Here is a 21,706-nt window from a genome sequence, read left to right on the forward strand (position 1 = left end):
GGACTCTCATTTTTCATAATAAAACCGTAATACTAACACTGGCATGTTTGATTACTAGCTTAAGTGTCAAGTAACATTCAAATATGAACATAAACCAAATCAAAGAATAGCTACATACTGCATCTGCTCAATTCTTAGAATACAGATGATATTTATTACCATAATTCTTCTCTGTTTCAAAGCCGAGCATGAAATTAGGCATGAAATACTGCTACTACGAGTCCACAGATAGCAAAACCAGCCCATATGAAAACACAAATCACAAAGCCTCCTGTGTGAACAGCTACAGTGACACTCTTAAAACCAGATAAAATTAATGCCTTCAGTAAAATGTCTTCCTTCACCACAACTCATGGGCAAGAGAAAGGAAAAAAAATACCGGTTCCTGATAAACACAACTGTTAAAAGATAAAACATTGGCAGCAGAAATTGAAGCGGGTGACTATGGATAGCTTCAGCCATGTTTCTGTGATACAATGCTCAGTCTAGCCTTAAGATGTCTCACCTCTACCCATGTCTCTAACACCTACTAACAGTATGGAAAACCTGTATTCTGTTACTTTGCTAACTGAAATGCAGAGGAGTAGAGGGGGGACCTGGTAAGCAAACAATAACATGGAGTTCCTGAAGCATATGAAGAAGGTAGCAGTAGCAATCACGTTTAAGGACTGCCAACCAAACCAAAGTCAGGCATGAAACTCATATAACATGATATTACATTATAATTAGGAAACAATATATTCAGGAAAACACTTTCTGAGGATGCTGTAAAAAAGTAAATCCTGAACTGAAATGTGAAATCATGAAAATATAGCCCAAAGCCTCCAACTTCATGAACTGCAGCTGCACGTTAAACAGCACACAACCCACTGCATTGTTTTGTACTCAACACTCTTACAGCCTATTGAGATGGCCCAAATTATAGCTATGGCCCAGCTCTTACATACATTTTGCAAATATATTACCTGTTCCTCAAGAAAGAATTCAACAGTATTTGCTGGATCCCATAATTAACCCTTAAGAATTATCTAATCAGGAAAGAAAATTAAGGAAGGACTGGAAGTGCTCAAGGAATCCAACATTTACTGAAAGCTGGGGACAATGGATTAAACAGCAACATAAACAGCAGTTTTAAACAGCACATGTGTTTTACAAAAACACCAATCAACAATGGCACACAACAAATGTACAATCACAATCTACCTTTTCCCAAATGCTATGTGACTAAATGATGAAATTATTAGAAATGAGCAAACTACAGGATTACTGCAAAGCCTTTGAAAAATGTTGACTTAAGGAACCCTGTAAAGATGCTGGAAGAAAAATGGAAACCCAAATTACATTTAATTGAACCCTTCAAACCCATCTGCTAAACTGCACTGGCAATGAAAAGCATTTGGCAGCTAAGTAAAAAACACACTTATAAACACTGCGGTATATATCATCTGAAGCAAATAAAAAGCACAGAATATCAACATTTACTGAATTTATAAGAGAGATAAAGCAATCTGATGAAACAAATGCCCAAAGGCATTTTTTTTTCTTTTTGGCAACAGCTGTTGATGAGCAGAGTTACTTTTCCAGCAGTAGAAGCCAACACTTCCCTGAAACCAGGCCACACGCTATGGCCCCAGAAGAATGAGCATGCAGCTATTACAATTAACTGACCTTCAAGAGGAAAGTAAGGATGTGAACTGCAAAGCATATTAACGAAGAAAACACACCAAAAGTTCTGCTATACAAACTTTATAACAATTGCTACTTTACTACTCTATTGCTAAAACATAGCATCAGGACAGTAGGAGGTAGAAGGAGGGAATAAATCATGTTGCCTATGAATTACAAGTGTCTTTACCACACTGCATGAGGACAGTAACAGCGACAGTACAGAGTCTTCAGTTTCATTAGCAAGAGCACAAAATACAGCATTATCTGATGGAAGCTGAATCCACATATTCAAAGGACAGATACAGGAAAATTATGTCAAAGCAAGCCAAACACTGTTTTGTTCACGGATCAAATAATTCTACAGCCCTGTTATACAGAAAAAAAACTTTACAAGATGTCAGGAAGCCAGAGAGAGAGTTCATTACTTATTCATAGCACATTTAATAAAATAAACATTGCTGAAGCAGTCAGCAGACCATCTTCCTACTCAAAAGGTCCTTCATTGGTTACCATTTTCTTCAGCAAGCTCCCAGTCCACTTGTCCATAGCAAGAAAGCTCTGATGCCATTCTACTTCTGCTACTCTTACTATTGGAATTTCCATTCTTTAGACCCATCCACACCTCTTTAACTTAGTCCTTTTCATCTTTTTTCTTTTAAATATGATTTTTTTTTCATAAAGACAGGAAAAGATCTCATATTTAGAAGTAAATAGCTAAGCAGTATTTCAAATTTAGCTTTTAAATTCCCTTTATTCATGAATCCCATTGGATCTAATACAAATATGGTAAAAGAGGAAGAACTACATGAATTAACAGAAAAAGTAAGAAAACCTGATCAATCATCTCCTCCCTTTTCTAGTTGTAGAGTACATCCCCCATGAAACAGAGTAGCAGATACCACACAGGAAATTTCTGGGAAGTTAAAAACCTCATAGTGCTAAGCTAGAATCAGAATTGCACCAAAACCAGCTGAAAAATAAAGGTTACATCTGCCTGTGGCTTGGAAGTTGAGCTAAACCCCATGCTACTGGCTTTAATGGAAACAGATAGCCAAGCTGTAAAATGGTGACAAGAGAAGCAGCTTACTGCATACATCTCTCTAACCTTCCTACATTAAAAACCAACCAAGCCAAGCCAAACCAAACCAACAAAAACACTCTGACAAAATATATATTCCAACTTTACATCAACCTGCCTGCTCTCCCATACTCTGAAGTACTCCAAAACTCAGCACATGTTCAAATGAAGAAGAGATGCCTGTGTTTAAAAAGTAAGATATCCAGATAGTACTAAGAACAAATCAGAGACCATATTTTAATTTACTGCTCCTAAAATACTGAATAGTATTAGTGCCTCAGTCACTAGACAAGAAACAACCCTTAGGAGGTAGACATTAAAGAAAGGCTAAAATAGAGACTTAAGTTAAATGTTAGTATTAGGTATTGCAAAATGGGTTTTTAAGCAAAACGACAAAAGGTTTCCACTGATTATAAACTTACTTAGCCTTTTAAGGGTCAGCTGACAACACCTGTGATAACAATAACCAATTTTAAATTTATGATAGTGTAGCCCAAATTGCCCACAAGCCATCTGTCCTTAGTTAAACACTTTAATGTATAACCCGGAAGAACAAATTTCAGACTGTTTAGTCACTGAAAACTGCTATCATACAAACCTGTAACGAAGGAGAATGAGACCTTAACTTCCTGTCATTAATGAGACCTCAAAGAAATTTTAGTATAAACTGTGATTAATGAAATATGTTCCCTGGTAGTTCTGATAATCTTCATTGATTACTCACTCCATCACCCAGCAAAAGCTTTATATTGCTAACAGACACTAACCACCATTAGTACCTCTAATGTCAAATATTCTGCTTTAAGTAAAAAAGCATTCAAGAGCACAATGTAGTAAAATGGCAACATGAAAAGAATTGATGGATTTTGACTGCATTAGTGATTAGAAAAGGTACTAAAGAACATGCATTTGCAGGAGTATGGAAATTGCCTTCCAATTTTAAAATGTTGTGTTAATCATGGCACAAATTTGGAAATTACTCAAATTTCTAACAAGCAAGTCAAGCCAGGATCAGTTAGTTTTGCTCCTCAGTCCTTAACACACACCAAAATTGAAGAGAGTAACTTCCTGATTTTTCTCTTATAACTGCAAATTAAAACTATAATGTTCTTAACAGACAAAGCAGTGTCCACTTCATGCTCTGAGTACTGTGAAGTAAGCTTTAAAATCCCATAAATCACAATTATAGAAATAAACTACCAAGTTTTCCTTCCAGAACTGTATGAACAACCATGGACAGCCAGAAGAGATGTAACTTGGCCAAGCTTAACACATGACTGATAAAGTGTCTTCTAACACAGAACTCTTGACTAGATACTCCATCTCTCCATAATCTGCCCAGTTATCTCCACAAGAATAAGGAACACAGATACGTAGACACAAAAGATCATGACTAACACCACCATCAGTGACTCAAAACATGGAATCATGGTAGCAAGCAGAAGTCCCTGTAAGTGTGGAGATTCCAGGCTCTCTGAAAGTCACTACTTTGTTCCTCCTTTCTACCAGCTGCATCCTTTTTTCACCTTCATAAAAACTATGGATTAAATAAATAGTGTTGGTATCAAGACATGTAAAAACTGGGACAATAAAGCATTCCTGTTTTGCAGAGCTGTTTTTTTTTTGTTACAGTTGTAATAGGTTAATAACCTACAAGAAGCAAGTTTGCTAAGGTAGATTTGTTTATTTTTTTTTTTACCTTGAAACCTGAATAGGTAGAGGAAAACATGCCAAACTTATGGCACACAAATCCTGTCTCATGTAATCTGAAATGTTCCCAAGCCCTGTCTATTCAGAAGCTCCACAGAAGGGTTTGTGTGCCTTCCAGTGATGTTCGCCTCATCCTTACATAAGCTAGTGGAATAACTGCATGCAGATGATTTCCTCCAGACTCTGCCTTTGCTGCCTTTTTTTTTCCACACCTCTATGAGGAAAAGCATTTTTTTATTCACCTCCTCCCATTCTACAAGATTTAGGATAATGTAAATGCTTTGAGTGAGTCTAAGTTTTCCCACAACCAGCAACCAACTATTCCCTTAATTCTCCTCTCATACCCACCATGACAGAACTGCACACACATGGCTGTTGTTTAGTTAGCATGTCAACAATGAGAAGGTCAATCACATTTAATGTAATTTAAATTGTGATTAGGCTTCAGCATCAGCAACTTGAGGACAAACAAGGCAAGAGCAGAAATCATCAGCTTTGGTTTAAGGCTGCATTTTGGCAGGCTCAGAAAACAGACTGTTGTGCCAGTTCTATTTGACTCATTCTCAGGTCTTAAGAAGTATGTGTAGACATTTCCTTTTGTTGGCAGAGCACAGGCTGAGCCACAAATTGTTGCAGGCTTGAAAAAAACCATAAAAATAGGGGGGAAACACTGCTACATGCTGCTTGTTGAATGACCTTCTCCAGGTATCTGTCACTGGTCACTGCAGAAGATATTGGGACAAAGTCAACCTTCTGTCTAATCCAGCACAGCTCCCACATTCTTAAATTGCATATAAGTGAAGCATTCTATAGGTTATATCCATGCTACAGAGAATCTGTAGTTATTAAGCTGGCATGGTCACATTTGCAAGGGCATTTAACTGAAACTCAGTGAAAGGAGAATTTACTGCTGATACAGTCACACTGCGCTTCACAATGGCACAAGGTTTGAGATGAGGAAATCTAAACTTCAAGCTCTAAATGTTGTGTCTTCCTATAAGCCAAGTGTTTGAGGTCCCATTACACTTAATGGAGACTTAGAAAATTCTGTTTTTTAAACAGTGTCCATTGTTGAGCTCCATTGATAATATTGGCCATGGTCTATAACTGGAATTTAAACATGGCTCTTATGTAGACACAGCCACAGAATGGTCTAAATTTAGATGACAGTCTTGAGTTGAAGCATGCCTAAATTATGCTGACAAAAGTTCTCCAATGGCAAGACAACCAAGTCCACACCAAAGGTATTGTTAGTGTGGCACTATCAACAAAGGGATGTGAATGGGTACTGCTCACAAAGACTTCCATATAAAATCTGTTCTATTGATGCATGTTTTCTAAATGATAAAATGTTGGTCTAAGGCTTCACTTAGCTTAAGTTCTCTTAAATACTTCTGGAACACTAAAGTCAAAACTTTTCAGCCATTTCTGAGAACAGGAGAGTCAGTAAGAAAAACATTTTGGTCATCTTAAAAACAACCTCATTCACAGGACTTGAAATTTGGCAGGAATTTTAGTGGGGGGGATACAACTTTTGCCCTCACCCTGAAGATCTACCCAGATGTGACCAAGCTTGAGAAAACTCATTTTTTTTCAAACATAAAAGAAAATCACAGAAAAATCTACTCTCATTGACTATGACTGATGCCCTCCAATTTCTAACACTGATCAGACTGCATGTACCTTCTGCAAAGATTGCTTCAGTCTGAGAAGGATTAGAGAGAGGAAGTCTGTAATAAATAGTCTAAGCACAATAAGCCACTGGAATGGAAAGCAGACATCCCAAAGGCTCTTGATACTACTGTCACTTCTGTTGTCTGGGGAATGAGAGTATCCAGTGCACAGGCAGATGGACAAATATGAGTCAAAGAGACAAAAGGGACTAACTATACAGTGTGGAGTTCTGATGAGACTGGGAGAAGCAACCGTGGATGGAGATGGATGTTGAGGAGGTGCAGAGATAGCATTTCAAGGGTGAATTAACTAAAACTGGGCAATAAAATTGCATAAAGAGCAGTGGAAAGTAATGTGCTAAAACAAAGGAAATGGTGAGGGGACACATCTCAAGAGGAAAACAGGGAAGAGAAAGCTTAGGGAGAAGGGATGCAATGAAGAATGAGGATGAGCAGAAGTGGCCAAAAATCAACTTGAACCAAAAGTCTGAGGCAACTGAAACTGCGTGAAGAGTACAAGGAAGAAAAGCAGGCTGTCTTCTGACACCCCTATGCTGTATCACTATCACTTGGCCAACTCAAATAACAGAGGTCTCTATGTTGCCATAAAGGATTTAAACCTGCAGTCTGGGAGGTCTGGCTTTTCTTTTTTTCTCCAACACAAGGAAATGGTATAGCCAGATAATTACAAAACAAACACACACAGAGACACAGATAAGCGAATGAACAGCCACGCATGTAACTGTAACTATGTATGTACATTAAAACACAGAAAGGACTGCAGATCAAACATGGGTTTAGGGCATAAACTGGACCTGCTAGAAGGAGTCCCTGCATTAAAGAAATCTGTTATATCTAGGACTGTGCTTAATTTGCACAGGGGGAAAAAAAATTATGTATTGACAAAAGTCGTGGATTGCTTGTGGGAGGGAAAAAACCCTCTTACAGTAGCTGGACAATGTCCAGCAAACAATTCGAGTTTCACTTCTTTCACTGAGCTCCCTTATGATATTGCATAGTGTACTACATAATCTGCTAGAAGATTTTTTTTAATCCTTAACCTTACTGTTAAAAGTTTGGGGCTCCCTCCCCTCTCAAAAGCATAGATTGTGCACTCACAACTCCAACAGAGTGCAATACCAGCACAGCTTTTTTATCAAGTCTGAGGACTTTTGAAACTCTTTCAATTTGCCATCTGCAGTAGCAGACAATTTTATATTAAACATTTACATTAAAAATTCAACTTCTCTGAGCCTAAGATGCATAAAAGGGCCACATAAATCCATTATTTGGGGGAAAAAAAATATAGACAAGTTCTTCACATGTTTATTATAGTAGAAACATCATAGAAAAACTCATGAGGAAATGAGCAATCCTTTCCCTTCAGCAGTATTTAAACAGCTTACATACCTACACATTGAAAAACAACCCCAAAATGTAGAAGTGTAATAGTGAAGAGGTTTTTACTAAGGTGGCAATGTCCACCCTATGGACTGAATTGCACTGGCTGGCCTGCATGCCATCATACAATTAAGGACACACACACAAAGGATATTAATTGTGTGCCGACGATCTGTCTTCTGTCATGCCCTAACTTTGTGAGCTTGATTTTATAGTCTTAATAATGTATTTTTCAAGCAAAGATTTTGTAGCCATATTAACTGAGCTTATCAGAAAGTTCACATCAGCAAGAGTCACTATATGAACTCAATGATCTGCTTAATTTACAAGGTAATAGTAGCGATGGGGTGACAAGGAACTCTGGATTATGTACAGACATAAAAAAATACAGGAATTTCCTGCCTTTAATACCTTCCTCATTAGAGAGCACCTCCTTAGTATTCCTTCCCCACTGACTGCAATCAGTACCTTATTGTTCATAATTCCTATTTCCTTGGCTGTTCCTAAATTGTGCTCTCCAAATGGCACAGAGTCATCGTAAACAAAATCCTACATCTTCAGTTCACTAATTTTTGCAAATTGAGCTCAAATAAAGCAATTAGATGGCATACGTTGAAACTAGCAGCTTGAAACATTAATATCATTTCTTTTCTAATAAAAGCTTTGCATGTTTTATCTGGTTCAGGCTTTTAGATTTTGTTTTTTTTCCAATTTGACTAAATTAAGTCACTTAGGCATATTTCTCCCATTCCTCCTCCCAAGCCACAGTATCTCCAAACCCTAAATAGTCCTGGTTTGTTGGGGTTGGTTTGTTTTGTTTTGTTTTGAATCCACTAGCTACTGAAACAAACAAGTAAGGACCTTGTCTTTCCATCCTGTTCCATCACTGCCATTCCTTGGGCTAGCATTGTGAAGTGAGATATCCTGACCTAGCATTTAAAATCCTGAAAGCAGTGGTCCAACATTTAGCAGGTAATTCAGCTGTTGTTCTGGGGCTCGGGCAGGCGAGGATAAGAAGGGGCTGTTCATTTCATTTTGCAGCATGCTGCCTCAGTAGCTTGTGAAGAAAAAAGCTGCCAAATTTTGTAATGAATTCCACAGAACATTAAGTCTGATGCTTAGCAGAAGCCATAACTGTTAAGTAAATTATATCCTTTTGATGAATACCCTTATTTGAAAACAACGTTGATTCTTCTAACCCTTTAGCAGTGTCCCAAAACAGATGTGCACAACTGCAAATTCTGTTTGCTTTCAGGTTTACGAAGTGTGATGACATTTTTACAATCATGCATGAGCCCTTTTACCCAGGAGTAAAATAAAATACAATAATTCTTCACCATCTGTTTGTTAATTTTGCATTCATTTAACTTTGCATTTTAAACTAATAATCATTTTCTTATAATATAGTTTGTTCCATCGGTAGAAATTACAGCTGTTCAATTAAAAAAAGCAGGGGTTATAATAGTATACAGTTTTCCTCTAAACACTTCCATTGCTCTTAATTATAGAGATATTAGTGCCATTGAATGGAAAAAACTGCCAGGAAATAATGTTGTGCTTTATATGTCACAGGCTCCCTTACTAAATGTACATATTTACTCCTGCTTCAGCACCAATTCCCACCTGGACTCTTTTACATTAAAATTCCTCTTCTCCACTACAAGATTCTGTGTGGTTTTTAATGCTGCTATCCATAACAGGCTTCTTATACTCTTGAAGGAGTAAGACACAAACAATTAGATGAGCTTCTGTTTCATATGTAGCATATAGTCAGAAAAAGCACAGTCCTGTGTCTTCATAAGGCTATTCCTTAATCTCTGATGACAGGTCAAGGAGGTTTTGGTATTTTTATTCCTCTTTAGTTACAGCTAAACTAGGACTAGAATAATGTTCTAAAAGCTTTTTCTCACAATGTTTACAGTAAAATGGGGAAATCCCCTCCCTTTATCAAAAGGAAAACTGCATTGAAGTAACATGAATAATACATCAGAACTAGTGAAGAGGAAATCATTTGGGTCAACAAAAGACAGGGGCCTGGAGAAAGAGCTGAAGCCAGCCTGAGATTCTGAGAGCCATCTTTTGGATTCTGCAAGAAGCTCCAGACAGCACGTTTTCTTGCTACTCCACACAGACCAGGCTGTAAGTTCACAGTGAGGTTACAAGTCCTAAACATAGACTGTCCACATGCTCACAGTGGAAAGTCTACTACACACTGTGGTTCCTAGGCTTAATAATCATAATCATCTACAAAGAAACACTTCAAGAGACACAGGCTGCTCTGCTAATTCATGTGAGTAGCCCAGTACTATTTAAAAGAGATTCTTCAGATGGTTAAAACCATCAAGATTCAATCACTATTTTCTAAATCCAGTTTTATCTGATGGCATGGAAATCTGAGCATCAGATGATCATCCTAATTTTGTGGCTGTGTTAAGATAACAATGCTGTCACAGTACTAAGATGAATGCTTCTATAAAAGCACCCATAAGGCAAAGATGGTTTACCACAAAATGGATTTGTTTCAATTAAAGGAATTCAGAGAAGGCTGAAAAACACCAAACTGCTGCATAAGGCTGCAACAGTGCAATCACCTAGAGAAATGAGCTTCTAGAAGTACCTAGGACAACAGACTCACATAAAATTAAGAGTGGAAGTACAACTATACGTCACTGAGATGCTCAGCTTCTAGTCTTACCAGAATCTTGAGCATTCTGACCTTTTAGTTTCTCAGATGAGTGAGCATTGCTGCCAGGTCCGACCTTTACTGGGGGATTTATCCATCACAATATTTTATGTCTGACAGAGAGCAAACATTCTGGAGGTGCCCAAGGCACATTCTGATGTGATGGATGAGTAATAGTAACAGTCTTCCCAACAATTCACCATCCATTTCAAATTACTTTCATGAGGAAAACCTCACCTGATACGACATTTGGAAAACCTGAAACTCTTACCTATTCAACGCATCAGAGCCATTTATGTTCTGGAAAATGAGAATTTGCCTTAGAAAGCTCAAAGAATGATGATAGCAACTGAACTGTCTAAGCTCTCTAAAACCTTCTATTAACTTTTAAAGGTTTAGGATTTATCATAGTATCAGTCAGGGTTGGAAGGGACCACAAGGATCATCTAGTTCCAGCCCCCCTGCCATGGGCAGGGACACCTCACACTAGATCAGGCTGGCCAGAGCCTCGTCCAGCCCGGGCTTAAACACCTCCAGGGATGGGGCCTCACCTCCCTGGACAACCCATTCCAGAGCTTCACTACTCTCATGGTGAAGAACTTCCTCCTCACATCCAGCCTGAATCTCCCCACCTCCCCATCTCCCTGGAAATGCCTTACAAGTAACACCTAAGAATGCTATAACAACCTGCAGCAATTGAAAGGAAAAAAAGCTTAAAAACAAAAAAAAAGGGCACCAGTATTGCTTGGATATTTGACAGCAGTTTCCTTCAATCCAGATCCATTATTTACTCTGCAGAATCTGCCACTCTTCCCAGTTCTTTATAAGGCAATTTCATAGAGAAGCTGAGTGGAGGAATATTTTTTAAACAGAAGGAAATATTATTTTATTAATTAAAAACTAGAAGTGAGAAGGCTAGATGTAGAAACACCTGCAGCGGTGGAAAGAGACCTGTCTACACTGCAGACTGGATACATGCACCTACAGCATCTGAAGTGAGACTGTGTTACAGCAGTAGAAGGAGTGTGTATCAAGTTGCTCTAAAAATGCCAGATGCTCCAAGAAGCATTTATTTATTTATTTAATGGCAGCTACTTCCCAACCCCTCCCCCCCCCAATGTACTGAAGAGGAGAATGGCATCTTTGAAGGATCACTAAAGCAAAAAACACAACGTGGGTATAAAAGCTTCTAGAAAGTGCTGATTTGAGAACATGGCACTTCATCAGCTCTTCAAGTAGTATTATTAAACAGATTCTTATTATTAATATTAATCATGACTATGATTCATGCAATAACTACAAGTTATTGGCAGCAGACCTACCACACTCTGTCTACTCTTTATTCCCCGGTCAGATCTACAGAATGGAGAGCAATGGTAAGAAGTAGTATTAATTCTCTCACATAAAGAGATGATTATCCATAGTAGCTTACCTCATTACTAAAATAGCTTTATTGCAGGTAGTGTCTGTATTTAGCACTTAGTTTTAGGCACTCACATATGAAAGGCTGTTGGTCCACATTCATGAAGATTCCTCAGCTGTCTCTCATGCCTGGTTTGCTCCATGATATTAAAAAAACCACTCAAGGGCACGTGCATTAATGGCACTACTTCATACTGAGGCCTGCAATATTTATGCTCAATCTGCAACTCTGGGACAGAACTTACACTAATGGAAGCCAGTAACAAAATCTTTAGGGAGTTCAAAACTATTTTTTGCTAATGGTTTGATTTTGCAAGCTGCTGAGTACACCAATCTCAGAAGCAGTTTTTAGGCTACTGCTTAAAAACAAACTGATGGCAACACCCTAGCACAAGCACTCCTGAGTTTTAAGTTAAAATATGTTTGTATGACTTTTTTGTTAAGGCTGGCTGAAGACCCCAAATGAAAATCTCTATTATTTATATTAGTAGGAAAAACATTACTCAAACTCTTGATTGGAATAAGCAAAACAACTTTATAACTCTAATTTCATTAAAGAGTGTGAACTTCAAAGTCCTTGCAAAAAAAGCGTGAGCCACATCCATGTGCTTAAATAAAATAGTTTCACAGAGAAGCTGCTGTGAAACCAAGGTTAGAGTCAAGGTTCTCATACTAAGCAAACAATGCTACAGGTCAGCAAATGTACCTACCAGGCTGTTCCATAGGGCTATTTTTTCCTTTTACTCATGTACTATCTATTAAGAAAGCAATGAAGATGGCTTTTTATTTCTATGATGCTCAAAAGCATAACAAGGATCTGTCCCTGACTAAAACTAACCAATATTAACTATGACAGATTGATCAGTCTTTCTTCATAAATGTAACCATCACACAGAGGCAAAATGAGACCCCCTAAGCACAAACATTAAAAAACCCAACAGATCAATCCACGTTCAGTCAAAAAGACTGAATGTAAAAAAGCTAAATAAGAAGCAGCCATGAGGGAGGTGGTAAGGCAGAAAATGAGGGCTGCATTTAAATACCTACAGAAGTGAGGAGATCACAGAATGCTTTAGGTTGGAAGGGATCTTCAAGATCATCTAGTTGTAATCCCCCTGCTAAGGAACACTTACATTTACTTTCTTTTGCAAATTTCTGTGTGCTTACTGTTGGAATCTTATTAAGTGATTGGTGCAGGTTCCTGCCTGTTTACAAGTATATTTAGAGTTCCAGTATTCTTATCTGCTGAAAATGTGAATGGGATACTAATTCACAATAATTTGTAATATTTTCATAGGTTTTTTTAAAAAGAACATTTTGTTATTTCCCTGTCCCACTTTTAAACTTTGGAGGCATTGCATTGTCTTTTTTTTTTGGCAGACCTTGAAGGACTATGCTACTGCTGCTGTGCACAGAACGACAGGAGAAAGGGAGAGGCCAAATGTCCAACCACAAAGCACCAAAATGAGTCAGTCCCCCCAGCAAACTGAAGCACTAGCTGAGGAAGAAGGTACAATCCTGATTTAAGAGACAGTGCAATCTTTCTTTAATGGGCTTTTCTTTGCTCTTCAGAAATCAAGTTCTTCCTTTTATTAACACATAATCCCCCCAAATAATATGGTATTAGATTATAAATCTTGAAATTAGATGCCCAGCAACAGAGTGCCACCTCAACATGAACCAGCATGTTACTGCCTTAATGCTCAGAGTAACATTTCAGAGAAACACATGGGGTGGGGGGAAGAGAAAAAAAGAATATAGAGAATTTCTTTGGGTGTATTATGAAAAAAGTGCTTTCTACTCAAGTCATGCAAAAAAGGAAGAAAAGGTCTTTGTGAAAGACACTTCACCAGTTTGGAACACACACTAAACAATTTCACTTCAGAGCTTTCAGTAAATTATTTCAGTGAATGTTATTGAATAAAGGAAACCTGCACTGGAAATTCCTTCAGGAACATAGGCCCTTTCATGTTTCCCAGCCAGGCTTTTCAGCTTTCATTTCTGGGCTATTGCTGCTTCTCTCAGTCTCTCTCTGTGCCCCTACTCCATTTTGTCTGCTTCCTACAACTCACAGACTGCCCTTACCATCTGCAATGCCAATCATTTATTCAGCATCAAAACCCTCTCAGAAACATCTTTGTAGCAATAAGCTCTCTCCCTCAATTCTAGTACCCACCTATTCGACATCTAGAGTTCAAGAAAGGTGCATTTTTCAAAGCATTCATCTTGAAAAATCTCACAGACTGAAAACTCTAAGGCTGACTCTGCTTTCCAACTCCTGTGCCAGAGAAGCACGCACAGGGCAAGCTCCCACATATCAGCCTCCTGGCACCACAGCAGGGAGCCAGCAGCACCACTGCAACGGGAGAGAAAAAGGAACAGGTGAGGCTGAAACATCAAACACTTTCCTTGAGGTGAAGCTGTATGAATCATCTTAAGGAAAGATATCTCATGCTAAGTAGCCCAAGAATTTCCCCCCCACATTTGCTGCTGTGTTCCAGAAATGCAGTTACTATGGGAAAGCTCATTTATGGAGATTCACCTGCCAGAAATGACACTATGCTTCTGTCCAGGTCTGCAGAACTGCAGAGGAAACTAGGCAATGAAGTTAGAGAAATTGTATTCATTCACTGGAAAAAAATGTTGACTTATTAAAAGCCCTCTCTTAGTCTGAATAAAGTTTATTACTTAAAGCCAAAATGTATGTATTAGAATGCAGCTGGCAAGGGTTAAGCTCTAAGACTTGTTTCTCACAGACCAAAGAGGGAGCAAGATGCAGTTTCACCACCCTCATCAGCGCATTAATGGGTACTGACAATACTATTTGCTATACATTCACCAATATTTTTTCCCCCATATACCTGGAAACAAAAAGGTAGGGATAAAAACACAGCTGTTCCTTCACAGAAGGCTCTGGACAAAGCAAACCAAAAGAACATTCTCAAAAATAAATGATTTGTTTTAAAATGTACATCTTTACTTCTGCTGCATCTCAGAAGATGGAATGTTCCTCCAAGTTGTGGTTCATAAATTAATGCCTGCCTTCCTCTTGTAAACAGAATCAACACGTTGAAGACAATAGGAAAACTAACCATAGCTAAACTGGTCTCACATTACCATGTGCTCCTTTTCCTAATTAACAGGTCAGACACATGATTATATCAGTTAATGAAGAAAAGAATTACTCTAAAGACTGAAAAGTCACATGAAAATATTTGCACTTATTCAGAATCAAACTCCTAAAACAAGTACTCAGAGAAAGCTCTAAATCAAACACTTTGCAAAAGTTGGTACATCAATACTCTGCTGTAGATTAGCACAAAACCAGCACAGTGTGTTTTGTGTCTCTAAAGAAAGGAACCCTTCAAATAATAAAATTTAGCTTCTCAAGAAACAGTAAAGTGCTATATTCAGAGTGTATCAGATAGCCTTGAAGTAAGTATGTCTTCACCTTTATAACACAGTTTTCTACTCAAACGTTTTTTTCACTGGCTGGTTGACTTGAAAATTTACTCAATAGTAACAGCATCTCACATCAGATAGCACAACTCTGAAATATTAATCCATCTAGCACCTGGTAGGGAAAGTAAAAACAGATCAGCTATTCATTCAACAAACCTCAAGTACACTATCAAAACCAACACTTACAAACAATCTCTCCTTCAGTAACACACAAAGACTTACTCCACTGTCAAAGGCTTCACGAGCAAACAACTGAATCAGATCCCTAGGAAAAGAAATGCAATTTTCCTTCTCAAGAAATGAAAAACTCATAATTAAAATGTATTTCACACCACTTCTTTGATCCAAAATTTTTAGACTTTACATTAGCTACATTTTTTTCCACAGGCTACTGCCTCCCACTTCATGATCATACTATTCAGACAGATCACTGGTTCATAGCAAGCCTTTCAAACTTTCACATACGTCACTGAAGATCCACATCCAAGAGTGGAGTTTAATTAGGTCCCAAGGTATCCATATTACACATGCCAAAATAATTACAAAAACCTATTAGAAGCAGAGATGTGTAAAGGTCTTGACTTAGTGTTGACTATTACTTCATTTTCTTAAATACTAGCAGGGATATAGAATAACCTACTTTATTTTGTACTAGAAGATCTGGTCTGTGAGACAAGTGGGGAAACTGAAAACAGTTCTCTTGCAAGCTGAGTCCTAACCTTTGTAGCTTTAAAGGTGGTGTGCTTGATAAAGTGCATAAACAAAATTCCTTATTTGCAAGAACTCCAATTTAGTTTTTTTCTGTTCTTTGTTTCACTGCAGAAGAAAAAATAGAACAGACAAAATCCTATCAGATAATTTGTTACACACAAAAAAAATATCATTAAAATCTGGCCGAAGTACCTGCACAGTTAAAAATAACAGCTACTAGGTAAAAAACTAGGTAGGTAGGTTTTGGAGGGTAAAGTGTATTAAATTATGCATTATTTGCTTTGGCTCCTAGACTCAGATTATAGGTGACAAGAAAGCAGAAAAGGGTGATTTTTCTCCCCCCCCCAGTATTCCTAGTATTTACAAATGTCAGCCTTTTTCCTTCTTGTCTGCCTGTTGTCACTTCTTCCCTGTGCCTGGGCCCTCGAGTTTGATGAGTGCTTTTCACAGCAGCTACTACAGGACAGTGACTTCAAATGAACAACAGTATGTCATGGTAAAGGTTTTTTTTTGGTTCAAACAAAAGAATGCTTTAATCATTGCTCATGTGACGGTAACAATGAGGATAAAGTTGTACATCTTACTTTAAAGCAGGCAAATATCTGTTCCCAAACTGCAGGATCTGCAAAAAACCTGAACACACGTGCAGGTCCCATGGCAGCTCTTGAGGCTGAATGGATTTACCAAAGCGGTACTGACATCATTTATGGTGTACAAAAGCCTTCCAGAAGAATTACACTTAGTAAACCAAACCCAGCTATGACCATTTCAAGATATTGTGGCTGCACAGCAGAGCTTGGGAAATCCAGCTATAAAATAATTGACGTAGTGTTTCTGATGTCATTACCAACCCGTAAGAACAGTCTGATCCCTGTTCTCCAAGAAACAACTGACCAGGATTTAGGTGTCCAAAACCCAAAGCATTCTGGAACAGAACAATTAATGGAAGATAATTTGCAGTGTTAAAGATGCTACCAAAGCTGTAGCCTTAGTCACGATGTCCTTCTTTGAAGTACAAAGCTCGTGATCATCGGCAGAGCAATGGCTACGAATTCCAAATGAACAACAGGGAAATTAATGAAAAACTGAAACACTTCCCAGCCCCCACTGCTGAACTCTTGCAGTATTTGTGAAACATGCCAGGAACAGAATGAAAGTACTAAAGTGACCCAAAGCATATGAAACTGTCACTATTCCTCTAGCCTTTCTCTAGCACTTTCTGTGCTATAGTTCTCCAAGGGATGGGAACCCATAAAAAGAGGTGAGACGTTATTTTGGAAGAATACTTCCTGCAGTACTTCCTTCCTCACTTGCAGGACAAAGGCAGCTACAGAGGTAAAAAACAAAACCTCAGTAAGATAAAATCAGAAACCACTCCCATAGAGCAGCCAGGTAGTCACTCCCAAATTGCAGTCAAGGAAGGCAAGGAAAAGCCAAGTGCCTTGTGCGTGCAAAAGTACCATAAAAAAATCCCTCAAGAGCTGGAAGAGGAACTTTTGAATACCAGAGCTGCTCTTTAGTATCACATTACAAAGCTTCTCCTTGAAAAATGGGTGAATTCACAGGACTCTGTCCAGAAATAGCATAAATTATGATAGATTATGTTCTTTATGCTTTTTCCCCAGACTTTAAGACTTACTAGCTCTTCCAACAATGACGAAGAGAGCTTTCAGAGCATCCAGGAACTGCAAATCCTTCAATTCCAAAAATAAAGCAAAAAGACACCACTACGTGCTCTGCTCAGCTAGGTTGAAACATGTGAAGCCAAGACCATCCCTACCTTCAGGATTCTGCCATCTGCATGATTTTTCACATAAAGTTTTTATGATGAAGAAACCTAAAACTATCTGGGAAATTGCTATGGCTACCTGGCCATGATCATCCACAGTGTATGAAGTTAACAGTGCATGAAGATGTTGATGCTTATCTTTATATACAAGGAAGTACCAATTTAGCCAAATCAGTATTGGGCTTCAAGCAGCACAAGTGAACATACACACATACACTAAAAACACAGCCAAGTCTCAACAAGATGAGAAAGATACTGAGGCTAAGGAGTGAAGATACACTCAAAATACAAACACTTCAAAAAAGTGTAAACCTTTAAAATGTTTCCCAGCTTTTCTCTCAATTCACTTCCTTAAGGTCTAGCTATGGTCATGCTAGAAACAAGTCTCAAGCAAAGAATTAAAAACAGTTGATGGAAAGGGCTTTCTGAAACAGTTTGAGTCAGGTATTTAATGTGCAAACTTTCTGACACTGCCCCAACTCTGGAGCACCTACAGACAGTGCAATCTTCTCTCTCTGCTGGCAGAATTCAAGGGAAGTTGCCTTCAAAAAAGGTTTTCAAGATTGCATACCATGTGAAAAGGTCTTACAGGGAAGAGATGTGTCAAAACAGCAGACAGGTCATTTGGAGTTTGGAGCAAGGTAAGATGCTATTGATTAGCTTGCCTGTGTGAAGCAACAACTCCTACAAGTTCCCAGCAATGATAACATGCCAAACACTGCCTGCAGAAACTCCGCAGGAGCGGGCAACAACTGTCCTGTACAGAGAGAAGACACTGCCCTGCCTAACTTAAAAATAACAAACGGCTGGGAGAAGACAACAACATTTCAGCTGTTTGGCTGCAAGAGTCCTTCCAACCCCTAACGTTCTATGATTCTAAGAGTCTTTGTCCTGAAGAAACACCTGACTATTACTGGGAAAAAAAAAGAAAGCTGTGAAGTAGATAAATATGCAAAGAACTAACAGAATTCCAGGGCAAAAAGAGATCCACATTTTAGGAAATGGAAATGTGAATATTTTGGAATATGGCATTTTGGAATGACTGCTTTAGACACTTTGTTGCTATCATGTTTGCCCTATTCAGTCTTTCAGTAGATAGGAACCTCCTTCTTAGTTTACTGTTTTCTCTGACTTCAGTGCCCTTGACAAACTCTCCCAGACTTACAAACTGCTTCCTACATCTTATCAGAAGAGAAAGCTGGCTGGGAAAGTTACTGTTGCATTCCTTTCTTGCACAGGCTTTGCTCAAAAGTAGTTCAAACACATTATCTACTGTGTCTTCCTTAAATTCACTTTTTTAATTGAGCTACTTAAATATTGGAGGAAAAAGCAAGTCTACCTTATTTGGGACTTTGTAGCATCCAGAAGAGCTATGACTAGACAATGTAAGGCAGACAAGCCTGTATTTCCTCAACTGACTGTAAAGAAACAGCCACCTACTCAGCATACGTAAAATAAACAAGGAAATTACAAAGCAGTATTTAACGTACCTGAAAATATTTCAGAAACCACTCTTGTTAAAAGCTGAGCAGATGCAAGCCCTAAAGACCTCAATTTTAAATGGTAATCCCAGTAAACTCACACTTCCAAGTATCAAAAAGCAGCATAGTCAAGAAAGCCTAAGACTGAAGCCAGAACTACAAGAAAAAGCAGAAAACTCTGCTTGTCCACATCTATTTATTTTTTTCAGTAAAAGCTCTGATTTCTGTCCAGTTAGTTTCCTTGGCTTGGTTTCTTTCACTCAGTCTGCATTTCATAGCATCTTTGCACCTTGCCCCAAATATCTGTAGAAACACCTTATAGGTACAGGTCTATCTTCACAAAGCTGACAATATGACAGCTTCTTAAACATGATCATTTTAATGCACCGAGTAGAGCACTTCAAAATTATAGGAAAATTTAGTTGAGTTTCTGATCAGGCAAATCACTGGAATGTTCTCTCCCCCTGTCTATATTCTGAAGAGATCTTTTATTTCAGAAATTGAAACAAAATTACTCAACAATCCCACGAAGACCTATTAAAATACTGGAGGAAGGACCTGCCACATCTGGTTGTTCAGATTCTAACTTCCCAACTACACAAACTCCAGAGAGAAGTATGCTAAAGTCATCTTGAGAAAAGCTCTGCCACTATGCTTGCTGCCTGGATACCCTGCTCTTTCTGTCAACTGTTGAAACTTAGAAAGTGGTTCTGAGAAAACCCATGACTCCAGGACTCCCATTTGCTGAGATGAGCAAGGTAAGCCAGACAAGCAATGAGTCACCACTAGAACCCATAAAGGCTAGGACACATCTACTACCATAAACCTAACTGCATATTCCAGCTTTCATTTGTCAGTTGGTATAAAATAACAGGATGCAGATTTCACATGTACAGATGAATGTATGTGCACTCATTAATATTAGAGGCAAATCTCTCTTTTGAAAAAGTCCAAGAACTCATCTATCTAGACACAAATACGTGTAACAAACTGGTCCGATGTCTTTGCCAGGCCTTCAAAATGAGTGAATCAAAAGAAAGAACTGAAGAAGAAAGAAATGCAAAGCAAGCTACTTTGTGAACCATGCATAGATACCAAGATGTCTATAGCACTGCATTTTAAACCTTCAGTAAACACAGGCCAGGAAGAAAACCAAAATAAATTAACATACGTACTCTGGAATAGGTCAATGAAATATGTCCACACAAGCTTTACTAATGCAATCACAAATTCAGTGAAGCCAAAGGACATCTCAAGTGGTAAACAGAGTAATAAGAAACACTGTCATAGCCAGTTAAAACAGATTTGCAAACAATAGACAGTCTAAACTAATGAGAAACATGAATGCAACTTACAAATTAAGAGACATTCAAGGTAAGAACAGCCTCAAAATGTTCTCCACAAATTAAAAGACCTATCCCACAGGAGTATGCTATCAAGTAAAAGTTTGTTACATGTCAAAAATTAATCTGTACATGAACATAAAGGAAAAAACAACATACTTTCCCAGCTAAGGAAAGATGTCAGTGCTGCCAACCACATCATAAACCCCTGTCATGCCAGAGGGACTTCCAAGAAGACAGAGATCCCCAACCAAGCAAACAACAACAAAACCCAAAGCAAATTTGGTGGCCAGTAGAGGAAACAGCATACAGATTGTTTTTATTTAAACTGCTTTTCTGTATGCCCTGAGCACATATTTGCATCTGCACTGACAACAGTATTCAGAACATTTAAATAGAAATAGTGCTTTTAAAATGCACTAACATCACATCAGAAAACCCAAAATTTTAGCAAAAGCAAAACACAAGCAGTAAATGCAAAGCCAGGCATAAATTTATTGCTTTACCTTTCACTCAAAACTTTCTCAGGTATCTCATGCAAAGAAAGCTTCTTGCTTTAAGCTTTTATGAAAACCAGCATTTATACTTTTTGTGCATTCTTTAGCTTAGTGATATTTTTTTAAGCAGTGAAAAACTTATTACCCAGCACTACAGCCTGGCCACAATCAAACACAGGACTGCCTGGGCTCTAAACCAGTTGTAGACAAACTCTTTGAGCACCCCCCACAGTGCTGCTCCATGGTCAGGAACAGAGAACTGCAGAAGTCTGCTCCTTACTTCTTGAAAAAAACAAAAACCCAAACAACAAACACAAACTAAAAGAAAACTCCCTGGTGTTACTGTGGGATAAAGATGTCCCATTTTGTCTAGCTAGTCCTCTAAAATCAATCTTGGTTGTAGTTTTACTCTGCTCTCCCTGGGGATGCCACAAGAAGGATAAAAGAGAATAGCCAAACCAATGTCATTCTTCACTGGCTAACTGCTGTATTACAGCAAAGAAAGTTTCTCAACAGTTTCAGAAAAGCTTGAATAGAAAATATGTAGAGAGACAAATGATTCGCATTTCTCTCATCTCTGTATTGCACTGAAACGTGCAACAGGGGTACCTAAACATTATTTGCAGGACTTGAAAAGATTAGTAGAGAAGCTACAGAGCAGCACATGAAAAGCCATGGCAGGAATGGAAACTGCCACACCAGAGAGACATAGCACTCTTCTAAAATTCTTAGCTAAATATTTGCCTTATAAACATCTACACAAAACTTAAAATGCAGCGATGACATGA

At 38.3% G+C, this 21,706-nt stretch overlaps 1 protein-coding gene across 14 annotated transcripts in view; it reads right to left on the minus strand.

The window, feature by feature from the left end:
- Positions 1 to 21,706, minus strand: part of KMT2C (lysine methyltransferase 2C) — a 190,382-nt gene that overhangs the window by 94,179 nt on the left and 74,497 nt on the right. The window lies entirely within an intron of this gene.

Source organism: Melanerpes formicivorus, unplaced genomic scaffold (genome assembly GCF_026170545.1).
Source record: "Melanerpes formicivorus ecotype bairdi unplaced genomic scaffold, bMelFor1.0.p_v2 SCAF_13, whole genome shotgun sequence".
Taxonomy (NCBI): Eukaryota; Metazoa; Chordata; class Aves; order Piciformes; family Picidae; genus Melanerpes; species Melanerpes formicivorus.